We start from the raw sequence: 20,145 nt of genomic DNA, 5'->3' as shown, positions 1-20,145 counted from the left end.
TTAAGGACCACCTTTGGGTCTGGTCCTACCCAAGAGAGCCACATTGGCTTTTTGACTGTCTGTAAGAATCAGAAAGTGGTCAGGTCTGTGCCCTCCAGGAAACAGAAAAGTTCACTGCCTCTTGGAGCCTGGCCCTTTAATTTGTTAATCTTTGTAAATCAAGGTTCTGGAGCTTTGCAAAGATGCGGAACCATCCAAGCTCTCTACAGAAACAATTCCTTGATTAAAATCTGACAGCTTAATTAATTAGTGCTTAATAGCTCAACCTTAATTATACTCAACACCATTATTTGATAATATTCATAGATTTCCCACGTGGCTACACACACATGTCTTTTATCAACTGATTACAAATGCCTGAACTTGACCTCCATTCTCTGGAAGACGTCTGAACATGAAAGACTTCAGTTAATACTAATGCCGACCTCACCAAGGCCAGCTCCCAATCTAGAATTCTCTGATTACAAAGTTCTTCGAGAATCCACCAGAAAGAGTTCTCACCACATGGTTTATTCCCTTTCCACCTCAACACTTTTGCAAGTTTTAGAAAGTATTAAATAATATCACTGGAGCTTATTTTCACCTGAATAAGATACTCATAGCTTTTATTTTTAACCAAGAGAATGGGTTGGTTTCTAAATGAGGTGAGAGTCGCTGAAATTCTTCAGATGTGGTGGGAGAGTTGTGAGAGTTACCATAGAAGCAAAGGAAAAAATATGAGCCTTGAAGCCATGATGACCTGGGCTTGAATCTTAGGTGCTTTTTTTTTTTTTTTTAATTTTTTTTTTGGCCGCATCGGGCGGCGTGTGGGATCTTAATTCCCCAACCAGGGATCAAACCCATGCCCCCTGCAGTGGAAGGGCAGAGTCTTAACCACTGGTCTGCCAGGGAAGTCCCAGAATCTTAGGTGCTTTTGAGCTGTGTGATCTTGGTTCAGTTTCTTCACCTCTCTGAGCCTTCATTTTCTAAAATTTTTGTAAAATGAACCTCTTCATTTATAAAATGGGAACAATAATTCCTAATCCTCGTGTTACCAAGTCGGGTCCCATTGCTCACCGCTTACATTACTCTCGGGTTGTTGATGTGAAGTTTAAGGGGATGGGGAAGTGCCTGCCATATAGTAGGTGCTCAGTAAGTGTCACACAGGAAGCCAGCAACTGTTGCAGAACTCTGCTTTGTCCAGTTGCCCATGGAGGCCACTCAGTGGGAGGAAGGGGTTGTATCTCTGTATTTGGGGGCTTCTGGGGAATCAGCAAATAGAAGGGCTGTCGGAGCTGATAACACCATTAGATTCTGTCAAATAAGCCAGCCCCTCCATGGATATGTCTTTGTGAGGGGTGGCCTAAAACCTTCCCAGAAGTTTCCAGAACTACTTCATGAGCTGTGGCCTGGCCCAGAGGGGAAAGCCTACACTTTGAGCTGAGATACCAAGCCTCCAGGCATGGATTTGTGTCCAGTGGCATTAAGCAAGTCCCTTACCTCCCGGAACTGAGTTTTCTTATTTGTAAAAGACACCAGCCCCTTCTTTCCAAAGACCTGCTCCTATTATAGAACCACCTGGAATTTTTTTTGTCTTTTTGGGTTTTTTTGCCGTGCCATGTGGCATGTGGGATCTTAGTTCCCTGACCAGGTATTGAACCTGCACCCCATGCATTGGAAGCTCAAAGTCTTAACCACTGGACCGCCAGGGAAGTCCCTGGTATGTATATTTAAACTGAAATATAGAATATGTTATATATGATACACACACACACACACACATACACACACAAACCAGGTAGTGACTATTTTGACATAGGAACTTTTTTTATATACTGATTTCTGGGCCTCAACCCCAAAGACATTGATTCCATGGGTCTGCAGTGATTTCCAACAGTCTGTTCAATTTTCCAAGGAATTCTGATGGGCAGCCAGATTGGGGAACAAACAGGGCTGCCAACCTCTGGTTTCCCATCCAACTGGAAATCTTGGCTCTGATTCTTTGCCTAAATCAGGAGACCCGTGTTAGTCCCCTTCTTTCCCTCAACTCACAGAATCTGCCAAGTGAGTGAGATAAGGAGATAAACTAAGATGCTGAAAAGGGCAGGAAAGGATTTACCCACAATCCCCCACTCCCTGGGCTCTGCGACTACGCAACTCTTTAGATTCCTATTGCCGTTTCCAATTACTCTCAGTATTAACCATACTCATCATTGACACAATGGAAAGTCTACCCAGCACACTGGCCATTTCCAGGAATTAGATTGCTCTCATCAGTGGGGGATTTTTGTTTCTCCCCAATATTATTTCCCATTAATTTCGAAAAGCATTTTCACAGGATTTTTTTTCCCATTATTTTCCCAGCATGGACCTAATAGCGACCAAGAAGTACTTTCCAAATCCCATTAACTTTATCTAATGGAAATTCTCACAGTATCACAATTGCCAAAGGTCTTTTTTATTCTGGAGTTAACCTTGGGGTGCTTTTAGATGTTCTTTGGGGCAGGCACAGAGGGCCGAGGAAATCTTTCATCTCTACATCCTCGGGGAGCTTGGCACGCTTGGCTAAGAATAGAATTGCTCATTCCTAATTTGTTTCTCCAGGTGCATTTTGATTTGATTGTTGTATCTCACAAATGCACGCCAACCTCCAGCAACACGGGGCACTGAGGGTTTTTGTTTAATATTCAACTTTGAGCAACTCGAGTGCTTACACAGTTTTTTCTTTTTTTTGATCACTCCACCTGTGGCTCCCCCAGATGTCTGAGTTAAGAACGTTGTATACAGAAAAGTCATTGTCGTGGCTGTTAAATAATACAGGACTAATTTTCCTTGCTCTGCTGGGTATCTTCATGATCCCCTAGAGGTCAAGCTTGGAGAAACTTCCAAACGGAGCTGCTCATTTGGACCTCGGCAAATTCAGTGGCCACTCTTGTTATGTAGCAAACCTGTCAAGATCTGCATTTCCAATATATTTGTTCTTTTGTGCTGGTTAAGTCAACACTCAGGGGCATCTAATATTGCTTTTTTCCCCCTTTTTCAGCATTCTCCATATTTATGGGGAAGCCTTCTATGCTGCATGTTGGAGAGAACCTCTATGGTTCTGAGCAATATCTCTGGTGCCTAGATGTTTGTAGTCCTTTGATTTGAATGAAGGTTTTTAAATGATAATTATTAGGGGTAATGTTCTACTTTAAGAATCCAAGAATGTATAAAAAGAACATAAGATTCTAAGGGCAAGCATGTTTGATTGAGAGGGAGGGGGGAATCCCTTGGATACTAGTTTCTCCCCTCTTTCCTGTTAATACCCCATTGCTTATTGTGATAGCTGGGTTGTCAAGGTGATGGGAGTGATTTAGCAAAGATGTCACAGTGAAAAGGCATTGCCTAGCCTCCTGGGGCAACTGGGAGGCATTAAGAGGACAGTAAGTTTCCTACGATTTTGCAAAACTGATGGGATCCCTATTTTGTTTTATCACCTAGGGACCCCAGGGGGCCCTCAGCTACTGGGATGGGGGCAGGAATCACAGAGCCAGCAGCCACTTCCAGTGATGTGGGCACTTTCAAAGTGGAACGAACCAGATGTTGGTGGCACACAAGACTGCACAGGCAGGAAATGAGCAATAAGACAGGTGTCAGGAATTGGAGAAGACGCAGGAGATGCAGCAGGAACTGGGAACCCTCCTTTTCTGATCGGGACTGGGGAAGTGGGAGGCATCTTGGATCCTGAGCCAGGCCTGCCTGATGCAAGACGGCTCAGGTGGGGGTAGATGACAAACCGTCCCACTTTGCCTGGGACAGAGTCATTTCCCAGGATGCAGGGCTTTCCATTTTAAAACCAGAAAACCAGGATGAGTGGGTCACCCTAGGTATGGGAGACAGTCTAACATAGTTTATAAAGCATTGTCTTTAAAGTCAGACAGACCTAGGTTTGAATCCCACCTGTGCTAGCTAGGTGACCTTGGGCAGGCTACTTCCCTCCCCTAGTCTGTAATATGAGGATGATTACGGTACCTCCATCACAGGGCTGCAGTAGGATAAAAATGGATGCAAATGAAATATGTAGATTCAGGGAGGAAGAAATTTTTCTCTACCCTTCTAGATGCTTTTGGCTGATCTAAGAATTAAACTGACAGAGAAAATGAAACAAAAGTTTAATAACATGTGTACATGGGAGAGACCCAGAGAACTGAGTAACTCACCGAAATGGACAAAACCCTCACCTTAAATACCATCTTTTAGCTAAAGACAAAAGAGGATGTTGGGGGTAGGGGTTTGGGATTTCAAAGCAGAGGAAGGCAATTGACATGGAGATGGAAAAGCAAATGTTTGGTAAACAAATGTCTGCTAGGCCAGCAGAGACAGTGGGACACAGAGAGGACTCTTAACAGACTGCTGGCTTCCTCCCCGTCTGCACACCTAGTTCACACTACAGCGATCTCTAGTGACGCTCCCTTCCTGGATCAGGTCCTCTAGCTACATTCTTTTAGGCAGTTAGGGGAAGGTCAAAGGTTCTTCCTAAGTCTTTTTTTTTTTTTTTATAATAATGACGTTGCTTTTTTTTTTTTAAATTTATTTATTTATTTTTGGCTGTGTTGGGTCTTCGTTTCTGTGTGAGGGCTTTCTCCAGTTGTGGCAAGCGGGGGCCACTCTTCATTGCAGTGCGCGGGCCTCTCACTATCGCGTAGGCTGATTATTTTTAAGCAACAGCAGACACAGGAGGAGCTCTGAGAACCCAGTAGTCGAAGTTATCTTTTGTAAGAGAAATTTACATTTATAAGGGAAATCTCCATTTGTAAAGGTGTCTCCCTCTCTGGACCAAAAGAAGGATGACTAAATCTCCAGAAAATCTTATCAATGGAGAAAGCAACTGACTTAAATCTGCATCACAACCTTACCCTTGTTTACTATGTTTTCCTGGTCACCTCCCAGAACTGGCTTCCCCATACCCCTCCCCAACATATTCTTTTGTCTTTAGCAGGTGATGGTATTTAAGGTGGTGGCTTAGACCATTTCAGGGAGTTACTCAAAGTTTTCCCTGCGTCTCTCCCATGTGTACAGAAGGTATACATGTTATCAAACTTTTGTTTCTTTTTCTCCTGTTAATCTGTCTGTTATTACAGGGGAATCTCAGCTAAGAATTTAGAAGGGTGGAGGGAAAATTATTTTTCTTTACCCCACTACAGGTTGCACTAAGTACCATTAATTAATGTTCACAAAATGCCTCCTAAGCTCCAGGCATTGAGTGCCTATTGCAATAGGCTGATTGCATTGATTGCCTCAGTTAATGATCTCCCTGCTTGCACATCTTTCCAATGTGACTTTGCAGCTTCTCCCGTCAAGGGGTAGATTCTATTTCCCCACTAGCTTACCCAGGCTGGTCCTATCACCTGATCTGGCCAATAGAATGCAGTGGGCCGGATGGCATTCTAGTTCCGAGCGGAGGCCTTAAGAGGCTTTGCAGTTCCAACTGTCTCTCTTGGGCCCTTGCTTCCACCATGAAAACAAACCCAGGCCAGTCTTCTGGGAGACCATGTGGAAAAGAACCAAGAGACCTCAGCCAATAGCCAGCCAACCTCCAATAAAAGCCACCAAGCTGACCCTCAGCTGACCACAGACACAGGACAGAGCCCCACTGGGAGTCAAAGAACCACCCCCCCACCCCCGCCAAATAGCCAACACACAGGATCATGAGCAAAAATAAATGTTTACAGTTTTCAAGCCACTTAGTTTTGAGATGGTTTGTTACACACCAATATCTGTCTGCTACACTTACCAAGTAACCAATGTCTCAAATATATTATTTTTATCCTTGCAACTAAGAATTTCTAATTCTCTTTGTTCTAATAGGTTTCATGGCAGAAAGGAAACAAAATGAGTTGCCTGAGGTCACTCATCTGGTTAGTTCCACAGACAGAATTGAAATTAGTTCCATTTAATTCAAAACCCATCTTTTTATGTGCCTCACTCCATGCTGCCTAAGACGATGCCAAATCTGCCCACACCCAGGGTTGTCTCTATATTTTAGGAGAGCTAATAGGATAGGTCTGGCCATCAGCTACTGAAGCCAGACTCCTCAACGTCCAGGCCAACACAATGGGATCACAGCCCAATAGGAAATAAGCATCCCATGAAGGCTGGGCAGAATATTAAACCTCATAAAAAACACTACAACGTTGAGAACAATGAGAGGTGTGGGAATCAGCAGAGCTGGAGCTGCCAATGCAAGATTTATGGAAGATAAACAAAATCCGTTTGATCAAATGGGAAATGAAATTGCAGAGTGTAGCAGAACATTTCCAATAAGAGGTAAATAGACACTCTCCAAAACCTGTTAAATAGGATGGAAGTCAGGGATCTCTGTTTACACATTTCTTCACTGTTGTAGTCATTCTACACACACACACACACAAACACACATACACAGAGAGAGGCAGAAATCATCGTGAAACGTACAACACCTAGACACACAAAAATACACATGCAAAAATATATAAATATTCACAGAGACATGGCCACCCTCTTATGCACAAGTACCTGGGCTTACACACACATGCAAACGCATTCACCTGCGTGCAAGTACTCACATTCACCCTCACCACCCCCAGACAGGCAGGAGAAAATACCCCGCCTACTTGGGAGTGAGTTTGTCCCTCAAGGATTTGTCCTCAGAGTTAGAGCATTTCACCTGCAACCATGCCAAGGAAGAATCTTCCAGTTGATCCTTTGACCCTCCCCCCGTCCCCCAGCAAGAAAGCTCAGCCCTCCCTGGCCCCTAGGGCCAGTCCTTACCTCAGCAAGAAGGGATTTTTTTTTTTTTACAAGTAATAAATTTTATTAGAAGTTGAGTATCTGTTAATTAGCAGGCAGCTATATAACTTACTATAAAGCCATTACAATTCAAACATTGTAGCATTACTACATGAATGAACACATATACAAATGAAACAGAAAAGAATATCCACAAATAGTTCTAAGCATGTCTGGGAAGTTTGATTGTGATAAAGTGAAGTTGTAATCTTTAAAATTGATGCCTAGAAAAGTGCACACCCATTTAAAACTAAAGTCTGTACCTCACACTACATACCAGAGCAAGAAGGGATTTAAAGAGCCCTGGGCTGAACTATATTCAATATCCTGTGGTAAACTATAATGGAAAAGAATATGAAAAAGAATGTACGTATGTGTATAACTGAATCGCTTTGCTGTACAGCGGAATTTAACACAACATTGTAAATCAACTACACTTCAATAAAATATTTTTTAAGAAAATAAAATAAAATAAAGAGCCTTGAGCCAACTGCAGGGACTAATTGTGAAGTAAGCGCTTTGGGTTCCCTTTTGGGAAATTATGCCTGTGCCCCATCCTGAGGCTGAAATGGAAGTAAAAACATCAGCTTTGACATCAGGAAGACCAGGGTTCAAATCCTTCCTCCGCTACTTCCCAGCTGCATGAACTTGGGGCCAATTACATCAATATGCTGAACTTCAATGTCATCAGTTATAAAATAGAGACAGTGATTCCTACCAAACAGGGATTTGTAAGGATTAAAGGTGATCGTGTGTCTAAGTGCTTGATTCAGGACCTGGCACATACTAGGTGTCTGTAATTGTTGGAAGAGGGAGTAGATATTTTCAAGGCCAAGTGCTCCATCCATGTACAGCCTTAGGTTTTTTTTTTTTCTTCCAAGTATAACATAAACCTAGGCTACTTTGCATTTATATTCAATAACTTTTTATGCATCATTATTTGGATATTTTATCCAAAATGATCCTTTTTCCTTTAATTCTCTCCATGTAAATGTCTTGGGCATGAACATAGGCTAATTTCTTCTGTCCTTGGGCATCCTCTTTTCTGGGCGACCATATATGTGGTTATGATCATTTAAAACCATTCAGCAAATTGATTTTCCTAAACCCAAATTCTCTTTATAGGCAATATTTCAAGACCCAAAGCCTCCTGAAAAAAGAAATTTAAAAGCTGCCATCTCAAAGTCGGAACCAGACTTTGCTCTTAAGAGAAACCTGTGTTTAAAGGTGGTCCTTAGGGACTTCCCTGGCAGTTCAATGGTTAAGACTCCAGGCTTCTAATGCAGGGGGTGCGGGTTCGATCCCTGGTTGGGGAACTAAGATCCCACATACCACATGGCCAAAAATAAGTAAGTAAATAAAAATAAAGGTGGTCCTTGAAAAGGCTGGTTTTAAATTCTCATTTTAATATTTATTCAGTCAACACCACAGACATTTCTGAGCACCTACTATGTGCTAGGCCCCGTCATCGGAACCCAGTTCACAAAGATACACAGAGTCAAGTGCCAAAGCAAAGTATATAAGTAATCGTGATTCAACATGGCCAGAGAAATTATTTGTAAGATATTAGTTTTTTTAATGTACAAGATAAAGACCAGTAGAAGGAATAATAAATTCTGCAGCAGAGAGGTCAAGAAGCTGCAGCAGAGAGGTCAAGAATTCCAATTTCCTTTGGTGGATTCTCCCTCCCCATTTATAGGCAGTCTTTCTGAGGCTGCCAATCAGGTGGCATCCCCAGGGGTGGCCATTTGACCCAAGTCCAGCACATCCATCTCTCATCCATCTCTAGCACAAGCCCAGGAATATTAAACAAAGTGATTAAGCAAAGTGATACAGAAGCAACAGACAGCTGGCACTTGGATGAGACGCATCTTTGAATTCCTTGACTTAGATTCTCCAGAGTGGCCCTGGCTCTGTCTTCCAATAAATTCTTTTTTTCTCAGGTTATACAGAGTTGGATGATTATCGTCAGAGATAGAGAAATCTCCACGGAGGGAGAGATCCAACTTGAGTTTTGAAAAAAGGAAAGGAGCTCACCAGAGGCCAAGGGGAAGAAAGGGCAGAAAGCCTGGTGCAAAGGTGTGACACCAAGCAGCACATCTGGATAAGGAAATCATCCTCATCACAGCATGGCTGGAAAGTGCAAGACGAGAGCCATAAGGACCTGGAAGACAAAGACCACTGTCCTCCAAATCTTCAGCACCCAGCGTCGAGCCTGGCACACAGAGGGGCTCAATAAATGTCTGTGGAGTGAACACATGATGGGAGAGCAGCGACAGTGCCTGATAGAGAGTGCTGTGACCCACACTGGACCTTGCATGGACCAGAGGGCAAGGTGGAACCCCTGAAGATTTCTTTAATCCGAAGAAAGATATAATTCAGAAATGATTTTTCTAAATATTCATTTTTAGTTGTGTGACACAATTGAGGTGTTCGCTAACCCTATGGTGGTAATCATTTTGCAATACATATGCGTATCAAATCATCACATCATACTCCTTAAACTTACACAATTTTTTTTAGAAGGTAATTCTACTCAACATTCAAGGAACAGATAATTTCAATGGCACACAAATTCTTTCAAAGAACAGAAACTTCTCAACTACTTTTATGAATCTTACATAACCCTGATACCTAAACTAGATAATGACAGTATGACAAAGAAAAAAGAAACACCCTACCTTACTCACGAAAATACTTTAAAAAATAATAAATAAAATATTAGAGAAAGAGTCTCATGATATATGTGAAAGTTGGCTTTGTGAGGTTTTTTGATTCTTAAATTTTTATATAATTTTTTTTTTGGCTGCGCTGTGCGGCATGCAGGCTCTTAGTTCCCCGACCAGGGATTGAACCCATGCCCTCGGCAGTGGAAGCGAGGAGTTCTAACCACAGGACCGCCAGGGAATTCCCTATGCTTTTTAAAAGTTATACTCCATTTACAGTTATTACAAAATATTGGCTATATTCCCCTGTTGTACCGCACATCTCTGTGGCTTATTGTACACTCAATTGTTTGTACTTCCCACTCCCCGCACCTCTATATTCCGTCCCTCCACCAGTAACCACGAGTTTGTTCTCTATATCTGTGGGTTTACACAATGGTTTGTGTCAATTATATCTCAGTAAAATCAAATAAAATAAAATATTCATTTTAAAATTCAACTCTGGCTGCTGAGTGAAGAACAGACCAGACATGACCAGGGCTGGAAGCAGGGATTCCAATTAGGGGACCAACGCGGTAATCTGAGGAGGGTGGTGCTGGCCTGAACTTGACCCCTGGTGGTGGGTGTGGACTTGACAGATCTTGGTGGTTGTCTGGATGTGGATGGAGAGGAAGAAAGAAAAATGTAAGGATGACCTGAAATTTCTCCCCTGGGTGGGTCCCGGTGCCATTCACTGGCAAACAGAGTGTGAGAGATCCCAGCACCGTTCACTGTCAAATGGAGTATAGGGCAGAAAAATGATGAGTTAAGTTTGGACCTGTTGGGTTTGAGACTCCTGCAAAACAGCCAAGATGAGATGTTAAGTAGGTTTAGAGCTCAGAAGAGCAGTCAGGTTGGATCGAGTTTAGGGATCCATCAGCATGCAGATCTTAACTTGGGGTCTCTGATCCCTAAGCTTGCATGCGATGTTAGGTATGCATGTGCATTTTTCTGGAGAGAAGTTCAAAGTCCTACATCATTTTCTCAAATGGGTCTGTGCCCAGAGCATTAAGAAACACTAACAGAGATGGTGGATGGAGCCACGGGAGTGGATGGGTTTGTGCATCAGTCAGGGCTCTCCAGAGAAGCAGAACTGACATAGACGCCGTATTTCTTGTCCCCCCCAGATTTCATATGTTGAAACCGAACACCCAGTGTGATGGTATTAGGAGGTGGGGACTTTGGTATTAGTACTCTTATAAAAGGGACCCCAGAGAGAGCCCTCACTCCTTCCATGTGAGGATGCAGTGAGAAGACGGCCATCCACGAACCAGGAAGTGGGTCTCACAAGACATGGAATCTGCCGACTTCTTGATCTTGGACTTCCAGCCTCCGGAATGGTGAGAAATCAACTTATTTTGTTTATAAGCCACTCAGGCTATGGTATTTTGTTATAGCAACCTGAAAAGACTAAGACAAGAACTAACAGGAGATGATGATAGATAGATAGATAGATAGATAGATAGATAGATAGATAGATAGACAGGCAAAGAGAGAGGGTAACATAGAGAGACAGAATAAGAAAGAACAATACACAGAGCGATTTCAGGGAACTGGTGTATTCAGTCATGGGAGCTGGCAAGCCCACAGTGGGTAGGGCAGGCCAGCAGGCTGGAAACTCAGGCAGGATTTCCATGTTACAGTCTGGAGGCAGAATTTCTTCTTCTCCAGGACATCTGTTTTTGTTCTTAACGTCTTCAACTGTGGATGTGGACGAGACCACCCCCATCCATTATCAAGGGTAATCTCCTTAAAGTCGATTGATTGTAGATGTTACCCACGTCTACCAAAGACCTTCACAGCAATACCCAGATGAGTGTCTGATTAAATAACTGGGCACCGTCGCCCCACCGGGTTAACACATAAAAATAACCACCCCAGTCAGTGAGTAGATATCTGCCTGTCAGCAAAGGCAGCCGTGGACTCGACTTGAGCCACAATGGTCCAGAAAACGGAGAATTTCCCATTCCCATCCCCACTGTTTCTCCAAGAAAATCCAGAAGCTTCAGGGAGCCTAGGGCTCACAGTGGCCAGTACATTCAAGCAGTGTCATTGACTAAAGACAGGAAGCAGCAGTGGTTTGGTAAAGTCATGAACACGGGGAAAGACAAATATCATATGATACCACTTATATATGGAATCTAAAAAAATGATACAAATGAATTTATTTAGAAACAGACTCACAGACATAGAAAACAAACTTATGGTTACCAAAGGGGAAAAGTTGGGGGGGGAATAAATTAGGAGTTTGGGACTAACATATACACACTATTATATATAAAACAGATAAACAACAAGGACCTACTGTATAGCACAGAGAACTATACTCAATATTTTATAATAACCTATAGGGAAAAGAATCTGAAAAAGAATATATATATATATATATATCTGAATCACGTTGCTGTGCACCTGAAACTAACACAACATTGTAAACCAACTATACTTCGACTTAAATATATATATAAGAAATAAAGAATTAAAAAAGCATTATAAAAAAAAATCATGAACATGGGGCTTGTGGTCCTTGCTTCCAATATATTTTCAATGGAACCTAAGTTTTCTGATGCTGTTACAACCCTTCCTGGGGAAAGGAAATCAAAACTGACTCTTCTAGGCATCTATGCTGGGATTGGGTGACCTCACTTTTTTCTGACACCAGTGCTGGGATGTAGGAGTTTGTTATTCCCCCAAAATGAGGAAACTAAGTCACAAAGAGTATGTGACCTGCCTGCATTAAACAGGGGCAACGTGGCAGTGCGGGATTTGAACCTGGGCCCTTTCCTCTCTGACAGATTCTACACTGACAGGTTCCTGGGAGGAACAGCTAGCCTCCCAGTAAGGATTCCATCACACAGAAGATTCTGCAGCGTCTTCCTAGTGGCAAAAAGCATTGCGATGGTGAAGAGCAGAGAATATCTGGTAAGAGGAAACTAAGCCGGGAGGATTTGGTCACTAGTCACTCCCCTTCCTCCCCTCCAGAGTCTAACCAGCAGATAATTCACACCAGGAGAGAAGAGGGCATTAAAGTCCAGTCAATTCTTGTGGCCCAACACGGTTATATTCTATAAAATCCCTGCAAACACTGAATCAGCAAACACTGCCCCTTTGCTCCTGGGAGAGGTACTTCGGTCACAACATTTCCACCACCCGATCACTGCATAACCTTGTTTAATCTGGATTTCTGTTTAAAGATACCTTATTTAATAAACATTTTTGTTTCATAAAAACTGAACTGATGGTCACTGTACCTCATGCCTGAAAGAAGATTATCTAACACCTATTTTCCCTATAAGGCATACCCTACCCTTCCTGTGCGTAGGAATGCAGTCGGCACTTCAGCTCTACCCTTGGGAGCCATTTTAAACAGCAAAATCACCAACAAACAGCACCAAAATGCCCCAAAAACGACAGCAAAAATCACAAAAATGCCAAAAAACAAACAAACAAACAAAACAAAAAAAACAAACCATGGCACTACATAGACAGCAAAAAGGACCCTTGGTTACAGTATGGACTTTGTCCGGTTCACCCTCAGCTGGGAGTGTACCCATCGGGTGACTCAGGCCATTACCGCCTCTTCCTTGTCCACAAACGACCATGAACGCGCCGCGAGTGTTGATTGTGGGATTACAAATCAATTTCAGCCAGTGGGTGAATTCGCAAATCATGAGGGGTGACTATACTCGATTTGGTTATAGAACAGTTTTGAAGAACGCATTAGGCTCTGGCCCACCACCCCACCCATCCACCCTACGGCAGGCAAAGAAGAGAGAAGAGTGTGGACCTTCCCAAAGCTGACCCCCAGGTGGCCCCCATGGGACATCAGCGCCAGAGAAGGAGCGAGACCAGGGAGCCAGCTTCTCGCTTTGCTTCTTGTCTCCACCTGTAGAGGGCGGTACTGCTCCTCCCGCCAACATGGCCCAAGGAAGTCAAGCTCCAGCTACTGGAAAAACCACTCTTCTTTGCTTAGTGAAGAGGGAGTATGGGGTGAAGGGAGGGGGGTACCCCTCTCCAGAATCTCCCTGAAAAGGAGGTATCGGCAAAATCCCTATTTCAAGGGCCCTTAGTCAGCTTGGGCTGCTATAACTAAACACCATGGACTCCAGGGCTTAAACAGTAAACGTTGACTTCTCACAGTTCTGGAGGCTGGAAGTCCAAGGTCAAGATGCAGGCAGATTCTGTTCCTGGCAAGAACGCTCTTCCTGACTTGCAGATCATGGCTTCTCACTGTGTTTCCATGTGGGGAGAGAGAGAGAGAGATTGAGAAAGAAAGAAAAAGAAGAAGGAAGCGGAGGAGGGAGGGGGAAGGGGGGGAGGAGGAGGAAGAAGAGGGATGGAGGGAAAGAGCCTTCTAGTGTCTTCTTTCTCTTCTTATAAGGACATTAATCCTTACAAGGATTCCCACCCTCATGATCTCGTCTGACTAAACCCAATCACTTTCCAAAATCCCACCTTCAAATACTACCACATTGCAAGTGAAGACTTCAGTATATGAATTTGGGGGGGACACATACATTTGGCCATGACAGGCCCAGACAGAACATGAGAGGGGGGCATAAAGAGCCGTCCCCCACCCCCCATTCCAGGAAAACAAGTCCCCATTACAAGAACTGCTCAAGTTGGAGACAGCTTTTAGAAAACCCAGGGGACGAGGCAGCTGCCTTTTATGACTTTCGGCACCAGCAGACCAGAGATCCAACATCAACCTCCCCGGGGGGCAAGTCTGTTGCTTTTTTAATTTTGACAATGGCTTTGAACATCACTTTGATGCCAAGGTGTGGAGGATAGAAGAAGGATTTCAGGGGCACTGCAAAGATCCTGTGAAAATAGAACACACGGCCGTCATCACGATCACGTCCCTACTGTTACTTGCAGACTTACTATGGCCAAGCAGTTAATATATGCTATTGGCTCTCATTTTCACAAAATCCAAGCTTATATTTATAGAGGGTTTGCTGGGTACCTGGTGCTGTGCAAGGTGCCGTGATGCCTCTGTTTTTAAAACAACCGCCCAAGGCAGGCGCTGCTAGGGAACAGAATATTGACCAGGTTAAGTGACTGCTCCCCAGGCTGGTTGGCCATGGAGCTGGGTCTCTCAGCCTCAGCACTGCTGACTTTTAGGGCTGGATCATTCTTTGCTGTTGGGGGTTGTCCTGTGTATTGTAAGATATTGAGCAGCATCTCTGGCCTCAACTCACTAGAGGCCAGTGGCAACTCTCCCAAGTTGTGACAACCAAAAATGTTTCCAAACATGACCAAATGTCCCCTGGGGAAGGAGGGTACAAAATCACCCCAGGTTGAGAACCAGCACAGTAGAGCAAAGATTTGAATCCAGGCAGTCTGACTCCGGAGCCGGCTTCTCTAACTGCTACATGACACAAACTCCTTACTGTTCATCTCCAACCTTCGCCTGAAACAGAGGTTCCCAGAGGGAAGTCAGTCCCCACCGTCACACGTGAATCCAGGTCTGACCCCAAACCAAACCCTCTTCCCAGCCACCATGCAGCATCTATTTTGAAAAGAGACCCTTGATGCCTGTACCAAATCCTGGGCTTGAATTTGGGCAGGAACTAGGAAGGAGTCACACTTATAGCCATGTCCCAAATCACATGGCTAGGAAGTGGCCAGCCTGGGATCCAAACCCAGGTCTGCTGTTTCCAAACATGAGCAGGTTACACTCGGCTCTGCTGCCCCCAACTCTCGGCAGCTTCCTCCCCTCCACCCTTCCATTCCCTTCCCTGGTCAGTTACAGCCAAGTTTCACATCCAGCGATTTTGCAAACGTCCTTTTTTCTTGTTCAATGGCTGATTCCAATTGACAATACCTTATTTGGGTGGTAAAAAAGAGAGTCCATGTGACTTCAGGGATTCAAGAGTGGCAGGCTGGAAACTTCAGTGCTTGGTTGGATTTTTTCTTTTTTTAATTTTTTTTCTATTTCTTTATTTTATTTCTTTATTTATTTATTTTTGGCTGCACTGGGTCTTCGTTGCTGCACGTGGTCTTCCTCTAGTTGCGGTGAGCGGGGCTACTCTTCCTTGCGGTGCGCGGGCTTCTCACTGCGGTGGCTTCTCTTGTTGTGGAGCACGGGGTCTAGGCACAGGCTTCAGTAGTTGCAGCACGCGGGCTCAGTAGTTGTGGCTCGCGGGCTCTAGAGCGCAGGCTCAGTAGTTGTGGCACACGGGCTTAGTTGCTCCGCGGCATGTGGGATCTTCCCGGACCAGGGCTCGAACCCGTGCCCCCTGCATTGGCAGGCGGATTCTTAACCACTGTGCCACCAGGGAAGCCCGCTTGGCTGGATTTTGAGCTGTACTGGGCAGGAGGAAATCTATGGCTTATCAGACGTCCTCCCCGCACCCCACGATGGTGACTGAAGAGGGAACCGTGCTTGACAGTTCAGTTAGCTCTTTAATTACAAAGAAAGCAGAGCCCTCAGAAGTCGGTCAATCAGTAGGGGAAGAAAGAAACAAGTCTGGCTTCTAATCAATGGCTGTTCCAGTCTCTTCCATCAGAGGCTTGATCTGTCGTTTTCTATTGTCTGGAGTTAATGAGTCAGTCTGAATTAGGCCTTCCATGGCTCCCTGTGATAAAGGAATTTGCTTCTCTCTGGGGACTGCTCTATCCTGGATAGCATCGCTCTGTATGTTTCTCGGAGAGCTTATAACTATGACAGTTGCCTGCGTATCAACCACGTGTTGGGCAGTACATCAAGGACCCTGCGTGTCTTAACTCTTCTGATCTTCATGTCAACTCTGGCCTCCTGGTCCTGCCACTTAGCAACCAGAAGGACTGGGGCCTTCCATGTCCTTGTTTTCTCATCTGTAAAATAGGGATCATAATAGTTGTTGTAAAGATTCAATGAGTAATTTTTGTAAAGTGCTTAGAATGGTGCCCGGCACATATAACTGCCTGTAAATGTTTGCTCCGTTTATTACCGTCCCCTTTTTACAAGCAAGGAGACTGACGTTGATGGGGGTTAAGGAACCAGGCTGAGGCTCAAAAGTAGGCAGCCAGAGAGCTGAGACTTAACCCTGGTCTGTTTGGCTTCAAAGCTGAGCTCGTACCACTGGACCGTGAAAGGGTGAGGAAGGGAGGGATCAAGGAGCCGTGTGAAGCAAATGCCAAGGAAGTGGGAGAAACAGAACTGGTCCCCACACGAAAGCCAAGAGCAGATCCCCAGCAGACGTGCTGCACTCAAGTGGACCGGCTCGACCCAGAGGAGGGAGTCCCCGTCCCAGGGTCAGGGTGACCTAAAGGGCTGCCACAGGAGCTCCACACACCCCTGAATAAAGTCCAAACTCTAGCTTGGCGTGAAGGCTCTCCTGGACCCTTTCACCTTCCTGGCTTCATCCTCAAGTCCTCTGTACCCTCCAACCACTCCCTACTCACATACACACACACTGGACCAGCATCTGTACTCATACCCACCAGTCTTTTGAGCTCCATGTCTGTTCATACATCCTCTCCATTCTATCTGAAGTGCCTTCCTCTTCCCCATCCCCTGAAACTCAGTTCAAGAGTCACCTCTTCCAGGAAGCCTTTCATGACCACCACATCCCCCAGCTGGGCTAACTGTCTTCGGCAAGCTGCCACAGTGCTCCCTTCCTTATCGTTCCAGGTTGTAATTGCCCTGTAATTACAATTCCTGATGCAATTGTCTGTCTCCCCCACAGGCCCTGGAACTCCTCCAAGGCCCAGCCCAGAGGCCAGCCCATAGTGGGTGCTCAGGAAATGTTTGCAGATAAATGAATGAATGAGTTCTTGTGGGATAGGTAGCCTATTTGGATGCCCTTCTCCGTGAAAGTGAGATTTCACTAATTCTGTGGATCCATACAGGGCATAAAACCCACTAGCAGGTAGTCTCCCAGGGAAATACACTGACACAGAGTAGGTACACTCAAGCACACCACCACAGCCAATGAACTCCCCGAGACTGGGCATATCCAAGCAGAAAGGACACTTGTTGGGGGAAATCATAGTTAATTTCTGAATTACCTAAGTGATGGACGATATTCTAATGCTTTCAGTCTGTCTTGATTGACTCCAAATCTTCTGAGACAACCTTAAGGATGATGATGATGGTGATGATGATGGTGATGGTGATGGTGTTGATGGTGATGGTGTTGATGATGATGGTGATGATAGTGGTGGTGATGATGGTGATGATGTTGATGATGATGATGGTGGTGATAATGATGGTGATGGTGATGATTGTGATGATGGTGTTGATGATGATGATGGTGATGGTGATGATGGTGATGGTGTTGATGATGATGATGGTGGTGATAATGATGGAGATGGTGATGATTGTGATGATGGTGTTGATGATGATGATGGTGATGGTGATGATGGTGATGGTGTTGATGATGATGATGGTGGTGATAATGATGGAGATGGTGATGATCGTGATGATGGTGTTGATGATGATGATGGTGATGGTGATGGTGATGGTGTTGATGATGATGATAGCCATAATTTAGGAGGCACCTATATGTACCATGCACTAAGGTTGGTCATTTACATATAAAGCAATCACCAGCTCTGTGGGCATATATAATGCACAACTGCAAATGTCTCCAAAATTTGAATAATCAGTTCCTCTGTTGGGGGAGGGAAAGATAATCTTTGTATACAGTCTTTAATTAAACCTCACTTTCCTGATGCAATCTTTGACCCTATATTTCTGGCATTTTCATACATATTCTTCCATTTTATTCTTTTGTCTCACAACTGAGTGACAGACAGTAAGCTAAGCCCAGAGATCTTCCAGCTAAAGTTAAAGATCTTCTGTGCTGGATGGCTTTTATGATTTTATCTTCTTTTTTTTTCCTCCCTTTGGCTCAGTTGTGTTTGTTTATGAGACTCATGTTTCTTCACCAGTAGGATCAGCACTTCTTCTTTCTGCTTGGTTTTATACAGTAATCACAAAAATCCAATAAAATATTAAAGTCCTTGGCATAAACTGCTGTGCGGACAAAGGTAGAGACCTTCCTGGAGAGGAACTGCCTGCCAAGAGGCATCGTCCCACAGATGTCAAGATGGATTTGTCTCAGCTGATGTTCAAAACCCCAAACTCACACAGAAGAAAGAGTGTATGGGCTTTAGTGTAAACGCCTACAAAGCACAGTTTGTCCCAAAGATGGATATAGGAAAATCAGAACTTCCAGTATTGTTCTTATATCCATTTGTCTGATAAGATATTGTAGCTCAGAGCAGTCAAGTAACTCACCCAAGGTCACACAGGCAAGGAGAAACAGAGCGGGATGTGAATCAGGCTGGATGGAATCCAGCACCTGTGTTCACCAACAGTTGATGATGTTTACTGAGCACGTTCTATGTGATAAATACCATTGTAAGCCTATGTGATAAATACTGTTGTAAGCCTATGTGATAAATACCGTTGTAAGCACCGTCTGTCTTTGACTCAGTCGTCACAGCACCCCCAGGACAAGCGCTCCCCTCTTACGGATAAAGAAACTGAGATGCAGAGAGACTGAACAACTCGCTGCGGTCACCCCGCAACAAGTAGTGGAACCGGACCTTGAACCTGAGAGTCTGGCCCCCAAGCCTCTTTCTCTCTTAAGGTTTCTCAAAGCGCATGGGCAAGCCAAAGTCTCAGCACAGACCCTGAGCATAAAGTGTTCCCCCATCGCAGAAGGAAGACTGAGGATGTGGCCGAGGGGAACCACGTGCCCTGGGGCTGGGTTCACTGCAGGTGTTTTCCTGCAGGGAAGCAGCTCCACCATCAGTCTTGTGTATCAGAAGCCGACCTTGCAGCTCAAGGACGTCTGAGCCAGGGCCGGGGCTACTTTGCTAAGGGCATTGCTCTAAGAAACCCCTTCTGGAAACGCTTCTCCTGCACGTCCCCTTCTCATGAGAAGCCGTCAGGCTTCAAAGACCTGAATCAAGAACTTAATTTAATGCTGCAGAAAGCAATGCTGTGTGGGTCTCTATAGGCTCGACTATAATAGCATTTGTGCTTTGACCATTAAAGCACCAAATGTAAGCCACTGGCCTCTTGGTGCAAAAAAAGAACAAGGGCTTGGAAGTCGGGAGAACTTAGACCAAGTTGGGGCTTTGCTACTGACTCACTGTGTGACCAGGGCCCAGTTACTTAGCCTCTCTGAGCCTCAGGTTTCTTTGGACACTGAGGGTGATGAATCAGGGCTTTTCGAAGTTCCCTGCTGCCTCCAACATCCAGGGTTCCTGCGCCACTCACTGGATACGCATCATGAACTGGCTTGAGCTTCTGTCTGCAATTGCGGTTTAGACCGATGTGATTGGGACCCAAATGGGGAGGTGGGGGGGAATCCTGAGAAAGAAAAATAATACCCTGCAGGACAGTCTAGAAAAATCTCTACCCATAGTAGTGATGGTGCAGTTACCTGAATGGCCCTCAACATCTGACCAATTACGTGGAATTGTCACCGGGTCCAAGCTCGCTCTGCTCGCCGCAGGACAGGCCACTGAATCAGAGACGAGGTGTTGAGGCAGGGAATACCGGAAAGCCGGCAGATGGAGAAGATGGCAGACGAGTGTCTCCGAAAAACCACCTTATCCGGGTTTGCATGACAGTTTATTTTACAGCACAGAGAGGGGGAGGAGATGAGGAAGTAAAGTAAAAAGGCAATAGGTTTTGCAAATATCACTT

General features: G+C 44.7%; 1 long non-coding RNA gene across 1 annotated transcript in view; it reads right to left on the bottom strand.

Moving 5' to 3' along the window:
- Positions 1-13,533: 13,533 nt before the first annotated feature.
- The window catches only part of LOC309646323, a 102,643-nt gene continuing 96,031 nt past the window's right edge, over positions 13,534-20,145 (bottom strand). The window contains exon 3 of the long non-coding RNA XR_014255289.1: positions 13,534-13,724. This is a non-coding gene — a long non-coding RNA (uncharacterized lncRNA). The remainder of the gene's footprint in view (positions 13,725-20,145) is intronic.

Source organism: Balaenoptera physalus (assembly GCF_965194825.1).
Source record: "Balaenoptera physalus genome assembly, chromosome: 16".
In the NCBI taxonomy this organism is placed as follows: Eukaryota; Metazoa; Chordata; class Mammalia; order Artiodactyla; family Balaenopteridae; genus Balaenoptera; species Balaenoptera physalus.
This window is presented reverse-complemented; position numbering and strand designations above follow the sequence as displayed.